This window comes from Pleurodeles waltl, chromosome 10 (assembly GCF_031143425.1).
Source record: "Pleurodeles waltl isolate 20211129_DDA chromosome 10, aPleWal1.hap1.20221129, whole genome shotgun sequence".
NCBI lineage: Eukaryota > Metazoa > Chordata > Amphibia > Caudata > Salamandridae > Pleurodeles > Pleurodeles waltl.
In genome coordinates, this window is record NC_090449.1 from 879,295,764 (window position 1) to 879,311,901 (window position 16,138).

The window sequence follows — 16,138 nt, forward strand, 5'->3', positions numbered from 1 at the left end:
CTATCTGTCACCCCACTAGGATCCCCCCTCTTGTGTAGATTCTATCAGGGCTCCATTTCCTGGCAACTGGTTCTTTCCAAGTGACAGTGGGCTTGGCAGCAGGAATGTCACAGCCAATGTTCTCAATAGTGCTGACCAGAGTGTTGTCTGCCCTGATGAAACACATGTGCAGCTACATTGTATTTCCCTAGGTGGAGGATTTGGCCACAGTGAAGGCTGACTTCTATGCAATGGGACATATCCCCAACATAATTGGGGCAATTGATGGAACACATATTGCATTTGTACCCCCTGTCAAAATGAACAGGTGTACAGAAATCATGTAGTTTCCACTCAATGAATGTACAGATGGTGTGCTTGGCGGACCAGCACATCTCCCCTGACAATGTTAAGTATCCTGGGTCTGTGCATGATGCCTTTATCCTGAGGAATAGCAGCATCCCAAATATGATAGGTCAACTACAGAGGCTCAGGGTGTGGCTAATAGGTGAGCCCTGGTCCCCACTCAGTATGTGTTGGTGTATGGGTATGGTGTGGGCCATATGGGATAGTGTGTGGCTAAATGTTGTCCCTCAATATTTGCAGGTGACTCTGTTTTCCCCCACCTATCATGGCTGCTGACCCCTGTGAGGAATCCCAGGACAAGGGCAGAGGAATGTTATAATTAGGCACATGGGCAAACCAGAAGGTTTATAGAAAGAACCTTTGTCCTCCTGAAGGCCAGGTTTTGGTGCCTCCATCGAACAGATGGATCCCTGTGCTACTCACCCAAGAAGGTCTGCCAGATAATAGTGGCATGCTGCATGTTGCACAACCTTGCCCTGTAATGCCATGTGCCTTTTCTGCAGGAGGAGGCTGGAGATGCCCATGTGGCAGCAGTAGACCCTGTGGACAGTGAGGATGAGGAGGCAGAGGATGAGGTTGAGGACAACAGAACAGCAGTGAAATTACAATATTTCCAATGACACACAGTAAAGACAGTGTTACTTCACATTTCATTGTCATTATTGTGAAATTCTTTGGCACTGGCATGCTGTTGTTTCCCACTTCTGTGCCCACTTACTGAACCCTTTGCCAATTCATTTTACAGATGTTGGTGCCTCACTATAGCTCCTTGCGTGATCACTGCAGCCAACTACAGGTCCTTGTTATGTGCTCATTTACTGTACAGTTGAATTGCATTGTGTGTACCTGTTTAAATGAATACATACTTGAAAAATTTGACATACTCCATACTTGTATTTTTTCCAAGGGTGTTTACAGAAGTGCTAAAATATTGAGGGGCAAGTGGAATGGGATGGTGTGATGATGGAGGAAATTCCAGGGTATAGTTCCAGTCTGTAGCACAGGTGCATTGTCCATAGGAACATAGGAAGGGGAGCAATCGCATTTCAAGGTGGACAGGGTGACAGAGTGGGACACAAGAGTGAAAATCAGGGGAGGGGTGCTGGCGGCCTGTGAGTCCCGTGGCGGAGCCTCCAGTCCACTAGAGGCAGCGGAGGTGGAAGGCAGTTCAGATGACTGGCTAGTGGCAGGGGCCTGCTGGTGTGAGACTGCCTCCCTCATAATGTTGGCCATGTCTGCCAGCACCCCTGCTATGGAGACCAGGGTCGTGTTGATGGCCTGCAAGTCCTCCCTGATCCCCTGGTACTGTCCCTCCTGCAGCCACCTGTTCTCCTGCACGTTGTCTAGGATCTGGCCCATAGTGTCCTTGGAATGCTGATATGCTCCCAAGATCTCAGTGAGTGCCTCCTGGACAGTCGATTCCCTGGGCACGTCCTCTGCCTGGCACACAGCAGTCCTCCGAGTTTCCCTGTTGTCCTGTGGCTCTGTCTCATGAACCGTGTGCCCACTGCCACTGACCCTAGGATCCCTGATTGTCTTGGGTATGAGGTGTGGCCTAGGGTCCCTGTGGAGGTGGACATCTGCTAATTGCTGTGTCATGGGGACAGAGGTATGGGTACGCTGGGTGGGTGCTGTGGTGGTGTTTCCAGATGGGGGAGGCTCTGTGGTGGTGTGTGACTGGGCTTGGGTAACTGACTGTCCAGAGGTCCCTGATGGGCCAGGTTGGTCACCCCGATCCAGGCGACCAGAGCTGCTGTCATCACTGTGGGCCTCTTCAGTTGGGGGACTTGATATTGCTGGCATCTCCTCTCCGGTGACATTGGCTGGGATACATGTGGGGATGTAAATGCTGTGTAATTGTTTCTGTGTGTGACATATTGTGCATCTGTTGGTTGCCATCTTTGGTTGTATTTGCCCTGCCAGCTTTTACTTGTGTATGTTGGTGTATGGTGGGATTGTTAGTTCCCTATGCTGTGCATGCTTTGGTGATAGGTGTCCATGCAGGGCTGTGAGTGATGTCCATGCATTGGTCTGGCATGCAGGGCTTGGCATTGGGATGAGTGAGATGTGATGGTGGGATGTGTATGAGGTGGTGAAGTGATGAGAGTGAGGGGGAGGGTGATGATGGGGGTATGTGATGGCATGCAGGTAGGGGGGTGATAATAGTAGAGAGTTGACTTACCAGAGTCCAGTCCTCCTTCTACTCCAGCCAGGCCCTCAGGATGCAAGATTGCTAAGACTTGCTCCTCACATGTTGTTAGTTGTGGGGGAGGAGGTAGGGGTCCACCGCCAGTCCTCTGTACAGCGAGTTGGTGTCTTGCTGCAATGAAACGTACCTTCCTCCATAGGTTGTTCCTCCTCTTCCTGATGTCATCCCTGGTTCTTGGGTGCTGTCCCACGGCGTTGACCCTGTCCACGATTCTTCACCATAGCTCCATCTTCCTTGCAATGGATATCTTTGCACCTGCGCTCCAAAATAGCTGTGGCTCTACCCTGATGATTTCCTCCACCATGACCCTGAACTCCTCCTTTGAGAATAGGGGGTGTCTTTGTGGTGCCATGGGTGTTGTGTGAGTTGTGTAGGTGAGGGTGTGTAGGGTGATGAGTTGGGGTGTGTGATGTCGGGTGCGTGGGTGGTGTATAGTTGTATGTAGTGTGTGGCTCTGGTTTTGTCTGCGGTCGTGGTGCCTGTGTAATACTAAAGGTTTGTATTCGTAAAGGGTTGTGGGTAATGTGGGTGTGTGTTTTATAGTGGTGTGGGTGTGGTGTGTGTATGGGTTTCAGGTGTGTGTTGTTTCAATTGTCCAATGTGTTGTTTTGTTTCTGTGTATGTATTTTGAGCGCAGCAGTATGTACCGCCAATGGTTTGCCGCCATTGAAACAGCCGCCATGGTGATTTGTGGGTCATAATGTGATGGGCGTAGTTCTGTTGGAGTAACCGTATGGGTTTGGATACCGCCACTTTATCAATGACCTTTGGTGTGGCGGAATTGTGTATGTGGATGAATAGTGACGGATGTGTATGTGTGTGTTATAATATGGTGAATGGATAGCCACCGCGGTGGGGGTATGTTGGCGGCAGTCAGCATGGTGGTAAGTGGGATTTACTGCCAATGTCATAATGAGGGCCAGAGTGTTGCAGACTATAGTGGCATAGAGTGCAGTGGCATTGAATTCAGTGATGTACAATGCAGTGGTGTAGATTCGACTGGTACATAGTAGAGTGGAGTGGTGCAGAGAGGAGTGTATCAGAGTGGAGTGGTGCAGAGTAGAGTGGCACAGAGTAGAGGGGTGTGGAGTACAGTGGCACAGAGTAGAGTGGGGTAGAGTGCAGTGACATAAAGTAGAGTTGCACACAGTAGGGCAGAGGGGAGTGGCATAGAGTTTAGTGATGCAGAGGGCAGTGGCACAGAGTAGAGTGGCATAGAGTGGAGTGGTGCAGAGTGGAGTAGCATAGAGCGGTGCAGAATTGAGTATCGTGCCATAAAGTTCAATAGCGTAGTGTGGAGTACCAGAAAGTAGAGCATAGTGGCATAGAATTCATTTACAGAGAGTGAAGAGCTGCAGAGTAGAGTGTCAGAGTGCAGTGATGTAGAGTGGAATCGAGTGCCACAGAGAGAAGTGACATAGAGGGCAGTGATGAAGGGCAGTGTCATAGAACACAGTGACATAGAATGCAGTTGGTAGAGAGCTTTGACATAGAGTGCAGTGGCTAAGAGTAGAGTGGCAGAGAGTGCTGTGCCATATAATGGAGTGACACTGAGTGTGGTAGAGTGGCCTAGAGTGCAGTGGTGTAGAGTATATTGTTTTAGAGTAGAGTGAAGTGGCTTAGAGTGGAGTGGTGAAGGTTAGAGTGCAGTTGTGTAGAGTGGCATAGAGTGTAACGGTGCAGAGTAAAGTGGTGTATAGTGCAGTGGTGCAGAGGAGATTAGAGTGGCATACAGTGGATTAGCATAGAGTTCAGAGGCATAGTCAAGTGTTACAGAGTAAAGTGCTTTGGTGAAGAGTGCATTGACATAGAGTACAGTGTTACAGAGTGGCATAGAGTATAGTGGCTTTGAAGGGAGTTGTGCAGAGTAGATTGGTGTGTCCTAGACTGGAGTGGTGTAGAGTGTAGTGGTGAAGAATGGAATAGTGTAGAGTAGAGTGGCAAAGAGTGCATTGGCATAGAGTATAGTGGTAGAGTAGAGAGGCATAGTGTGAAGTGGCATAGAGTGCCGTGGCATAGAGTGGAGTGGTGAAGAGTGCAGTGGCATGGAGTGGTGTAAAGTGGAGTAGTACAGAGTAAAGTGCAGTGATGTGGACTGGTGCAGAGTAGAGTGGAGTGACGTAGACTAGAGCATTCATAGAGTGTAACACACTGCCATTACAGACAACACATTTTCAACTGATATGACCATTACATTTGCACAGACATACAGTTTTACTAATACAACAATACAGTGCTCAGACGAAAATGGGTGGGAATTGTATCACCTAGTGTAATGATTTGTTTTGATCATATTAAAGTGTGTTTGAAAAACACTTCAGAAATAACAAAAATGTCCTTCGTTAGTGTTCCTAATTCTGATATATTCTGAAATACCTACACAGTTCATTTAAATGCTGCTGTGTGCTAGAAAAAAAACTCTTTCCTACCCCCCAATATCCAGCAATATTGTCACATAAATTCCCTCACTTTGAAGTCTAGAAATAAAAGCAAACTAGCACCCTCAGAAGACAGAGACTGACATTTGATCTCGGTCTTTAAAAGCAAAGCAAATTTAACAAGATAAGAAAAAATTATTTACAGGCCTCTTTACAGAAAGGGGACACTTGGAAGGATACTGTAAATAAGGTTTAGCAGGGGTAGGTATGAACTCAAGCTGGACAGCCTAAAACAAATAAAGCCAGCAAGTGGAAAGCAAGAAATGTGTGTTACAGATCACAAAGTCAATGGCAAACAACAGAATAGATTCCTAGGTGAGCTTTCTAAATGTCCCCTAATGTCTTTAACAAACCAGACAGCTTTACTGTCTGGTATGCTGTGACCTAAATAGTAAATAGTCATTCATCGGGATGGAACATATCAATGTCAATATGTCCAGTGCTTAATTTATATGCAAAATAATAAGTGCTGGTGCCCAAAGTTATTCCCAGAAGTCAGCAGCTGACATGAATGCTGGGAGTGCCAAATACCAAGGCTGTGTAGTCTTCATTCTATCTTGTGTCTCCTTCTTCCACAACTACCCACTCCTTGCCTCTTTACTTTAATCATGTGTTTTTTTTTCATCCCTACATCTTCCCTTTGTCACAGTTTTTCCATCTTTTCTTTGCTCCTCCTTTCCTGCTTTTGTGTTTTTCTCTCTCTTTCTCTGGGTCAAAGTCTGAAGAGGAAAAGAAAGTGGAGGTTCCCCAAAATGAACGGTAGTGAGCCCCACACCAGTTCATATTAAGCACTGAGTGTGCCATTGTTGCACACATTAGACAAACAGCATGATGCACTCTTTGGATGTAGATGCAAAACATGAGGCATCCCATACCTGAAATCCACTTGGCCCTTTTCACTTACAATACATTTTGCCCTTGTTGTACAAATGCCCACTATGCGAAAACATAAAAAGGAAGATAGTATTTTCTCTGGCATATGCAAAATAACAGCAAACCATCTGGCATCAAACCATCTTTTCGTCTAGTGATACACTGTGACACTACTGAACCATGAAATATTGTATCTTATTTTATCTTATCTTATCTAGCTCGCTTCTCACCCTGGAGGGTGTCTAGGTGCCAGATAAGGAGGTGACTGAGCTGGCTGAGTCTGTGGTCTAGCCAAAGTGATATGTCTTTAGTTTGTTGTGGAACTCAAGGACTGAGAAAGTGGCTCTAAAGTGCAGGGGTACGTAGTTCCAGGCTTTGGGAATGAAGTACGAGAAAGAACTACTACCACCTCTGGGTCTATGGATATGAGGGAAGTGTGCAAGCAGGAGGTTTGCCAGAATAGAGATTTCTATCTGGGTGTGGATATTGATGCTGCTATTGAGGAAGAAGGGACCAGGATTCTGCAGGGCTTTGTCTATGTGTGTAAGGAGCTTGAGGAGTCTATGTTGTGGACGGGGAGCCAGGATATGTCTTTGGGGTGCGAGATAATGTGTGTACAGGGTGGGAACCTGAGTGTGAGCCTGGCTACAGAATTTTCTATAATCTGAATTCTTTTAGTCAGCTGGCCGGTGATGTAGACATAGAAGGTGTTGCTGTAGTCCAGTCTGCTGGTGATAAAGTACTGGGTGATGGTTCTGCATGTGTTGATTGGGAGCCTCGTGAAGATCTTTTGAGGTCTTTAGGGTTTAGAAACAGGAGGAGGTGGCCACATTAACTTGGTTTGTCATCAAGAATTGGTTGTCCAACTCAGTACCCTGGTTCTTGGCTTGATTGGCTGGGCAGAGTGTTGGTCATAGAGTTCCATTGGGAGCCATTTGTTTTAGAAAATCATCCTTTCTGTTTTGTTTGTGTTGAGTTTCAGACAGCTGGTCATCACCCAGCTGGCAACTTCAGATAAATAGAAGGTGAAATTGGGCCAGGTGGTGGATATTTCGCCAAAGGTGAAAGAATGAGCGGGATGTCAGCATGGGAGTTGATGTACATAATGAGGTATTGGATGATGTTGACGAGTGGTGCCATGTAGGCATTAGACACCATGAGGCTGAAAGATGATCATTGGGGTATTCTGCAGATGAGGTTGGTGGCAGCTGCTGTGTTGGGCAAGAAGGGGGCAGATCCAGCAGAGAGTGGGCCCTCAAATACCTATTTTGGTAGTTGTTGAATGAGGGTGGAATGGGAGATGGTGTTGAAAGCAAAAGATAATATGAGAAGAATGAGAGCTGTGGTGTCTCCTTTCCAATGAGACAACAAAGATAGGAAAAAGAATAGTGGATAATTTTAAAAAATACAGTATATCTAAAACTGAGATAATTAGTTTTACAACTAGCTAAAGATAGAAAGTGGATTATTAGTAAGGGCAGGTAGGTGCTGTTAGAAATTGGGTTTCTGGTTGGCTAGGGTATGTATCTAAGTCAGGCAGAACCCACTATTCTAGTCAGGGTGAGTAAGTTACACACTAAAGATAACCCGTGCTAACCCCATGGTAGCTTGGCACAGAACAGTCAGGCTCATCTCCAGAGGTCATATGTAAAGCATTTGTGCAACACACTCACACCAGTGACACAGTAAATACACAACAAAAGAGGTATGAAAATCTGAAGTATTTTATACATAATTCATATACCCAAAACAACAGTATCCCTAAGCACTGGGCATAAGGTCCCAATTTGGTATATATATCTTAGATCAAAGCGGCATGAACACCATATGCACTCTAGAAGTAACACTGTACATAATTAACAGTTCCCAAATGACATAAACCAATTATATTTGTGTTCCTGAAACAGCCCCTGAGTGCACACTCATTATCATCACACAGTAAGACCGTACTATGAGGGTATGTGGTTTGGTGTATAATCAGGAAGCACATGAAACAACGGTGATCACAAAAACATTCAAGTCATGGAATGAAGCAGTTAGGTGTGACACATACTTGGCAAAACGTAATCAGTACCCCTTGTCACAGGTCATACAGGGAAATATTACCCACATCCCACTTCTACTGAAATAGCTATTCTTGTCTCACTTCAGTGCCTGTCATGCTAGTTAGATCAGAAAAACACCTGGACCATGGTAGCTTTACCCCTAGAACAATCACTGACATAGCCCACACTATCCTGACAGAGTACGCACTGGACAGTGTAGACTAATAAACCTCAGGGCATGCAATGTAGCTGTTACACCCGTGACTCACCCCAAACATCACCAGTAACCACATAACCACCTGTGGGCCTATTAGGTTCAATACAGTAGCTTCCTGTCGAAAGGCTACCTTCTGAGTACAGCCTGCAAAACACCCCTTTCGGAGAATGCCATCACAGTGACACAGCCGCAGGGTGAGGGGCCCATAGTATGGCTCCCGGTAAAGAAAGGGGGCACACGCCTGCTGAGAAGTGCAAGGAAACTTTCCTCTACTCCTCCTGCATGTAGGTCTCCAGAAGGTGCCAGTGCCTGTGAGCACACAACATAGCGGTGGGACAAATTTTGTCCTCTCCAGTGTAGTGAATCCTAGTTTGTTTTATTGGGATTACAGGAGTTAGCTTAGCCTTTGGCTTGCAGACTCGTGCCCCAGTCACCTAGTGACTTTTAACCTACTTAGCTTGCTTTGTCTTAGCCCATTTAATTATTTAATTCATCTAAGATGGCTGCCTTGTTTATAGTTAGGCCACTTGTTATGCTTTGCATTATCAGTGCCACTGCGCTAAGGCGTCAAGATCAAGCGACAAAGACAAACAAACAGTAGGTGTTCACACTTAGGGATTTTCCCTCTCTATACTTTAGAGGGATTTGTTTATAATAATTGCCGTCCCAAGCATGTCTGTTATCTATTGTTTGGGAACACACCTACATCAGGGGTCCTGGTAGATCTGTATAAATACATTGCACTTTAGACAGATAATCAGAGGGATTCTGACCAGAGGGCATCGCCACCATCGCTGATATCGATACTGCACGTCATCGTGACGCTGACCCAGTCTTCGTGTCTCTGCGGAGTCTGAGATAGAGACCTCATTCCAAGGTAAAGAGGGTTGGGGGCTCCTCTCATGGACATGGCATTGGCAGATTAGGTTTAACAAACCCAGCTCTCCTTGAGGTAGGAGGTTAGGCCTATCATATTAGGGTATTAGGGCATTTTACACCTCTTATGTTTTTTACATGCATTGTAAGATGATGGGGGTCTTTGTAATAATGAATCTCATCTTCACAATTCTGTTTCTTGCACTATTTATTATCCTAATCATTGCAGCCCATGCAACATATCGCAAAATGCAATTGTGTTAAATAAAAACTATTGAAACTTTACTGCATCTTTGTCATTGCCTGTGTTTGAATGAGACATAGGGGGTCATTCTGACCCTGACGGTCCGAGACCGCCAGGGCTATAATGACTGAAAGCACCGCCAACAGGCTGGCGGTGCTTTCTTCCCTATTCTGACTGCAGCGGTAAAGCCGCGGTTGCACCGCCGGGGCCGGTGGTTTTCCGCCGTTTCTGCCCCGGCGGTGATAATCCGCCAGGGCAGCGCTGCAAGCAGCACTGCCCTGGGGATTATAACCCCCTTACCGCCAGCCTGTTACTGGCGGTTTTCACCGCCAGGAAGAGGCTGGCGGTAAGGGGTGTCATGGGGCCCCCTAACAGGGCCCCGGCAGCTTTTCACTGTCTGCATAGCAGACAGTGAAAAGCGCGACGGGTGAAACTGCACCCGTCGCACGGCCGCAACACCGCCGGCTCCATTCGGAGCCGGCTCCTGTGTTGCGGCCTCATTCCCGCTGGGCCGGCGGTCGCAAACTTGGTTTGCGCCCGCCGGCCCAGCGGGAATGTCGGAATGGGGGCCACGTGAGTGTGGCCACATCGGCGGCCGCATGGCGGTTTCCGCCGGGCGGGCGGCAGTAGCCGCCCGCCAAGGTCGGAATGACCCCCATAATGTATCTGTAAGAAAAGGGTAATCTCCATTTAACCACAACACTCCCTGAGATGTCTTATTCTCGAGTCCATGCGTAAAGGCTGCCACAAATCACCTTTTACTATTGTGTTTCTGGTGAGGTGCTGCTAGTGAGCCGGAAGGGTTGGGACGACAGTTGCGACTTGTTGTAGGATAGGCATAGTCACCTACAAACAAAAGTGCTGTCATCCTTAAACCAGCAGCCTTGCCTAGAGCAAGAGTCCAAACTACAACACGAGCAGCCGCATGAGGTCCAGTAGTCCTGCGGCGCTTTCTCCTTCCAGCACGCCAGGATGGAAGCCTCCAAGGTGCCACATCTGACACAGGGAGGCCAGGGCATCTCTGTTACAGCACAGCCCACCAATGGTTAGCTCTAGCCCACAGCAGGAGCTTCAGTGACGGTTGCTCTGGTCATCATTCCTGCATGGGTGTTCAGGCGGCCATCATGGAGGGCGCTCTTGTGGCAAACTTCACCAACCCATGTTCCTCTGCAGCACGTTTGTGTACTTTGGGAGGAGGGGGCACAGACACAGTGAGCGAGGACACAGGGGATGTGTGCATGGATGTGGGGTGATGACTGCCAGTGAGGGGTGTGTAGTGATAAGCGTGATGGTGATGGAGGTAGTGGATGAGAATGTAGTGCATGCAGGGGTGAGTGGATACGCTACTGGGAGGGAGGTGGAGGATGAGGAGGAGAGGGACACAGTGGAGGCAGTGGATGTTGGTATGTCTGCATCTGGATGGTGTTTGTGTGAGTGCCTGTGGGATGATGTGTGGTGCTTGTGTTTGCCTGAGCCACTCCTGTTTGTTGTCTTCTGTGCATGCTGGTCTGCCTGTGTGCTTGGGATAGGTTGGGGTTGAGGGGAATGGGACTGGGTAGAGGAAGTTGGAATGAGGAGGCTAGAAACAGGGACAATGCCTGCAATCAGGGAGGATGTCAGAGCCTGGATTGATCTCTGTTGGGCCGCCATGTCAGAGTGAATGCCCTCAGGGAATGCATCTGTTTGTTGCAAATGGGCTGCCACCCCCTGGATGGCATTCACTATGGTTGACTGCCCAACAGAGATGGATCACAGGAGGTCAATAGCCTCCTCACTCGGGGAATAAGGGCTAACTGGGGCAAGGCCTGAGGTGCCTGGGACGAAGGAGATGCCCATCCTCCTGGGTGAGTAGGCACGGGAAACTCACTGAGGGGCTACTGGGAGGGTGGTGCTGGTACGGGGGATGGAGGCTGTACCTGTAGTTGGGCTGTGCCCACCACAACCAGGGAGCTTCCATCGGAGGAGGTATCACTGTCAGAACTGTCCCCTCCGGTCTCTGCCGAGGTGCTCCCCTCGCCCTCTGTCCCACTGGTGCCCTCACCGTCGGTGGACTCAGCCGCCTGGGCCCTGTGGGGCGGAGCTCCCTCCATCGCCGGTGCCCCTGCTCCTCCACCAGATGATGCTAATGCACATAAGGACAGGGTGACAAAACAAAAAGGGGGAAGAGACAAAGGATACACTTAGTGAATGGCTGATCCAACACCACTGTTGGCGTACACCACACACACACACACACACAGGGAACAGCCCTAAGCACTAGGCAATGCACTGCCAATCACAATGCTAGTCACCAGGCCATAGACAGGAATACCTAATGCCAATAGCAGTAGTAGCTTGAATTGTCCAATGTAGTGTTGTTTTGTTAGGTTGTATGTATTTTGAGCACGGCCAATGGTTTAACGTGGTTGAATGTCCGCTGCGGTGATTCGTGGGTCATAATGCTGTGGGCACAGTTCTGTTGGCATAACGGTGTGGGTTTGGATACCACCAGTTTATCACTGACCTTTGGGCTGGCGGACTTGTGTGTGTGGCTGCATAGTGACAGATTGCTATGTGTGTGTTATAAAATGGGTAGCAGTAAACCGCTGCGCCAGCAGTATGTTGGCGGCAATCAGCTTGGCCACGCCCTTGGGTGACCACTTCCTGCGAAGTGTGGCAACAATCAATCTCAACAAGCACTAGTTCATAAAAATCCAAAATGGAGAAAATCTCGCCTGGGAGGTTAGATCTGGCTGAGCCCACCCACTGGTGTGGCTAAGCTTCCCTAACACACCCCGTTCAGCTCCTCTGGTAATTCAGTTACAGGGGCTTCCATCTGGCTGAGGATGCAGGAAATGGGGGTTTAGTTTCTGTCCTATTGTTCCCTCCTTTGAAGACCACTTTGGCCACCCTACCCACTTCCTGCTCTGCCATCTCCTACAGCATTCTCCATCTACCAGATGCACCCTTTGTTTCAGCCTAGACCACTTCACACCTCCTTAAGGTAGCTTTGCTCAGCTTGCCAGAGGCTGACCAATAAGGAAAGGGCACTACAGGGCTGATTTAGGTAACTTTTAGAAAGAGTTCTAAAACTCTTTTCCTGTAATATTTATAATAACTATAACATTGGCAAATTACTGGATTCATTATAACTATTAATTTGATATCTTACATGACATAGTTACCTCTTTCCTGTCATTATTTTAAAATAAAGCCTTCCAATTTAAGCCTATGAAGCTAATGTACTACAGTGGGGAAAAACAAAATTGGCAGTTATTCCCTCAACAGGGCTTAAAAAACAGTTGTTATAATGCACCTGCTTTTATTTACACTACACACAAACCCTGGGAAACCTAGGGAAGACTTTAGGGGTGACGTATATGTGAAAATAAGGTAGTTTAAGACTTTGGAAGTAGGTTTAATTCCAAAGTCAAATTTAGGCTTAACTTTATTTCTAAAGCAGCCAGCAAGGCACGCCTGCTTTCAAAATGACACCAGACATCACAGCAGTGCGCCCAGGGGTGCCCTAATGTCATTGCTGTCCCTAAACCCACATGACCTACCATAAATTAGGGACTTACAGGTAGGTTTTTAGAGGCAACTATAGTTACGCCTAATATGCATATGCCCTTTTAATCAGAGCGTAGGCCCTGGGCATGGGAGCAGTGCCGAGGACACAATTAGAGTCAGAAAACACCAGTATCAGTCAAAAATGGGAGTGAAAAGTAAGGGGCCTCTGCAAAAAGGCCCCGTTTTCTCACTGTTAATTTTTTATTGTTTTACACAGAAACATTCTTGAATATGTTGAAACAATCCAATATGTTTGAGTTATTTTAGACTCTTATGGCAAATAAGTATTTTGCCTCTTACTGTGGCATGTACCAAACTTTGGAGGGGGGGTTGTATAAAGTTTGGTGGCATGGGAAAACCACTATGAATTGGTGGTACTCCCCACCCAAACTCATTGTTCCCCAAACTCATTTATACCAGGAAAAGCGTTAGCTGACTGTCATTGGAGCCACATGCAAAAACAACAGATGATGGACAGAATGCAGAACAAATCAAACATTCACCCCTACTCACAGATCTGGGTTTAATCCATCAGTTTTTTTGCTTGCCATGCCATTCCAGTTTAGACCCCGCCATATGCAAATCAGTCTTGACCCTGTTCCCCCTGGGAACAGTCAAGCCTGAACTGCCAGGCCAGGTCTTCCCAGGACCAGAAACATGCATCCTGGGACCGGTTTCAGGGTATCACCCTTCATCAGCCAGGCTAGCTTGAATCTGGTGGCATAGCAAGCACGGGACCCACGTCTGGGCATACCCTTCCCACTTGGGGCGACAAATGCAAAAACAAGAGATGATGGACGGAATGCAGAACAAATCAAACATTCACCCCCAATCACCGATCTGGGTTTAATCCATCAGTTTTTTTGCTTGCCATGCCATTCCAGTTTAGTCATTGGAGCCACAGCAGGAATTAAAGGTCACAAAAGTTTCCCCTTTTATGCACTAGAAGCTCCACGTTGTTTAGAGTAAACCTCTGATGCATATTTGCCTTTACTGGGGTTGCAATGTGTAGCATGGAGATTCTGAGAGGGAAAAACAAACAGTAGCCCCTGCCTTCAGGGAGAAACTTTCACCTCACGGCTATTGTTTTTTTTAGAAGGTTTTAGCAATAAAATCTCAACTTCGCATTGTTATTTCTAAAAAAAGGGGCAAAAATGAATGCTGAATATGCTACATCAATAGCTAACTGTTCAACTGTGAAGAAAAAAATCTGCTCCCTTGTTTTTTGTGTCAGAAATCTGCACATGAGATGGAGAGAGAGACAGTGGTGGGAAGTTCTCTGCCTAGTGATGCAGGCATGAGACTTTACCAACCCAACGGCCTGGTGGGCCACCACCCTAAACAATGAATTAGTTTCTTTACTTTCATACAATTTTACCATTTTCGTTTAACAGGGCTTAGTATTTTTTGTCATTACTTAATCCTTACTAAGAGCTAAATCTGTGTGGTAAAGCCTTGGTATGAAGTAATGTAAATGTTATTACTAAGGGCTGAAGTTTAAATTCACATTTAATCCATGATCCGACTGCTAGCCTTTACCTAGTAAATGATTACAAGCAGCTTAAGTGCACAATTGCTTATATAAACAGGTTGACATAAATAAAATGTAAAGGGAAACACATGATATTGAGAATGAATTGGAGACTCGGTATCAATTAACAAACCAACTTAAAACGTAGGCACTGATGTCTCAAACATTTCACTGTACACACAGAATAATTAAAAATATTATTTCCATCAGGCCCTCAGTTTGGCAATTGCCTGTACATCATTTCACTCAACATTGTGATAGGTCAGAGTGTGACGAAGAAAGCATCAGTGTGAAAAAGCAATGTAGTGAATATATCTAATAGACCTTTTCTTGGCATATTATTCAGTTGTTCTTTTTGCAAATTAATAGTTCGTGATCCATTGCCAAGACCTTAGCCAAGATGAAGTGAAGCTTGAAAATGGGCATTACCTCATTATCCTACCGGTCTTTGTAAAAGCAGGTTAATTCCATCAGTTTATAATTCTATATCAGAAAATCTGGAGAACTACACTCAATACAGACAAATAGAGTGCAGTCATTTTAGCACTAAGGGCTGATTTAAAGTCCAGCTGGCCGGTTACTCTGTCTTAAACGTGACGTTTCGCCGGTCCGAAATATTACAACTGCTACTGGATATAATGCACTTGGACAGGATATCAATCACTTCTATGATGGAGTAACCCCCCCCCCCCCCCGAACTATAAATCAGGCCCAGATTCTGGAATGATCATTGTTGTGATATCTCTATTCACTTAGTTATGCCATACATTTGTTGCACCGTGACTTCCAGGGGTCCCTTTTTGAGACGTTGGGCATATTTATAATAATGACGTTTCTTTCACCTTATATTATAACTTTGATTTTATTTTCATCGTTGCCAGCTGTTGTCCTGTTGGTCTGCTGTGGTATGGAATGCTATAGGTGCAGAAAAAAGCCACTCTGAGCATACACGCTGCTTGGTGTCCCGCTCTCTGGAAATAGTTCGGGTCCTTATAGAACGGTAATGTCCAGTCCTGGACCAGGCTACACGGTTTTATGTTCTACTCAATACATATGATAGACGTACAGCTGAGACTGTAAATGGAAAATATTAGCGGTGAGACGGCACGCACGATTGCTGGTCTACAGCGATTGCTTTGTGCAAAGCCTTGGTATTTGCAATACTGCATTTTTTTAATTCACGTCTTTCAAGACAGTTGATAATTAGTTCTGCTAAAACCAAACAAACCCCCGTAGCAGCTGTGCAAGAACAAAATTATCAGGACACACATGTTCCTAGGGTACTGCAATCATATTTGTTAACAATGCCGTGCATATGCCAGCTGAAATTTCGGCCACTTGGCATTTAATGGTACTTTCAAAACGCATTTAGGGGAATGTGATTGGTTTGTTCTAGAGGCTTCAAACATAGTCATCGTTGACTAGTAGGGGTTAATACATTTTCGCGAAAATTAACCAGTCTCAAGGAAAGACGTATGCTAATATAAGAATGCACTTCGATTGATTCTATTGCTATGTTCATGGTTCTTGAGATATTTGTCACAGCTGTTTTATTAATATTGTCTGCCTTAATGATAAACCCTACACTTTATTTCATTGGTATAGTATTTGTTTTTACAGAATGCTTCACAATAATCCAACGATGCATCACGCTTCTTTACAAATACTCGTGGCAATAAAGCAATATTTGAGATAAAGAATAAAACGTTTACCCCACAGTTTGGAGGTGGGCATGTTAATGCAAATGTCTTAATTAGAAATAATTAATGAATGTTTATGTATTTCGAATAATGAATTTGGTAGAAAATGAA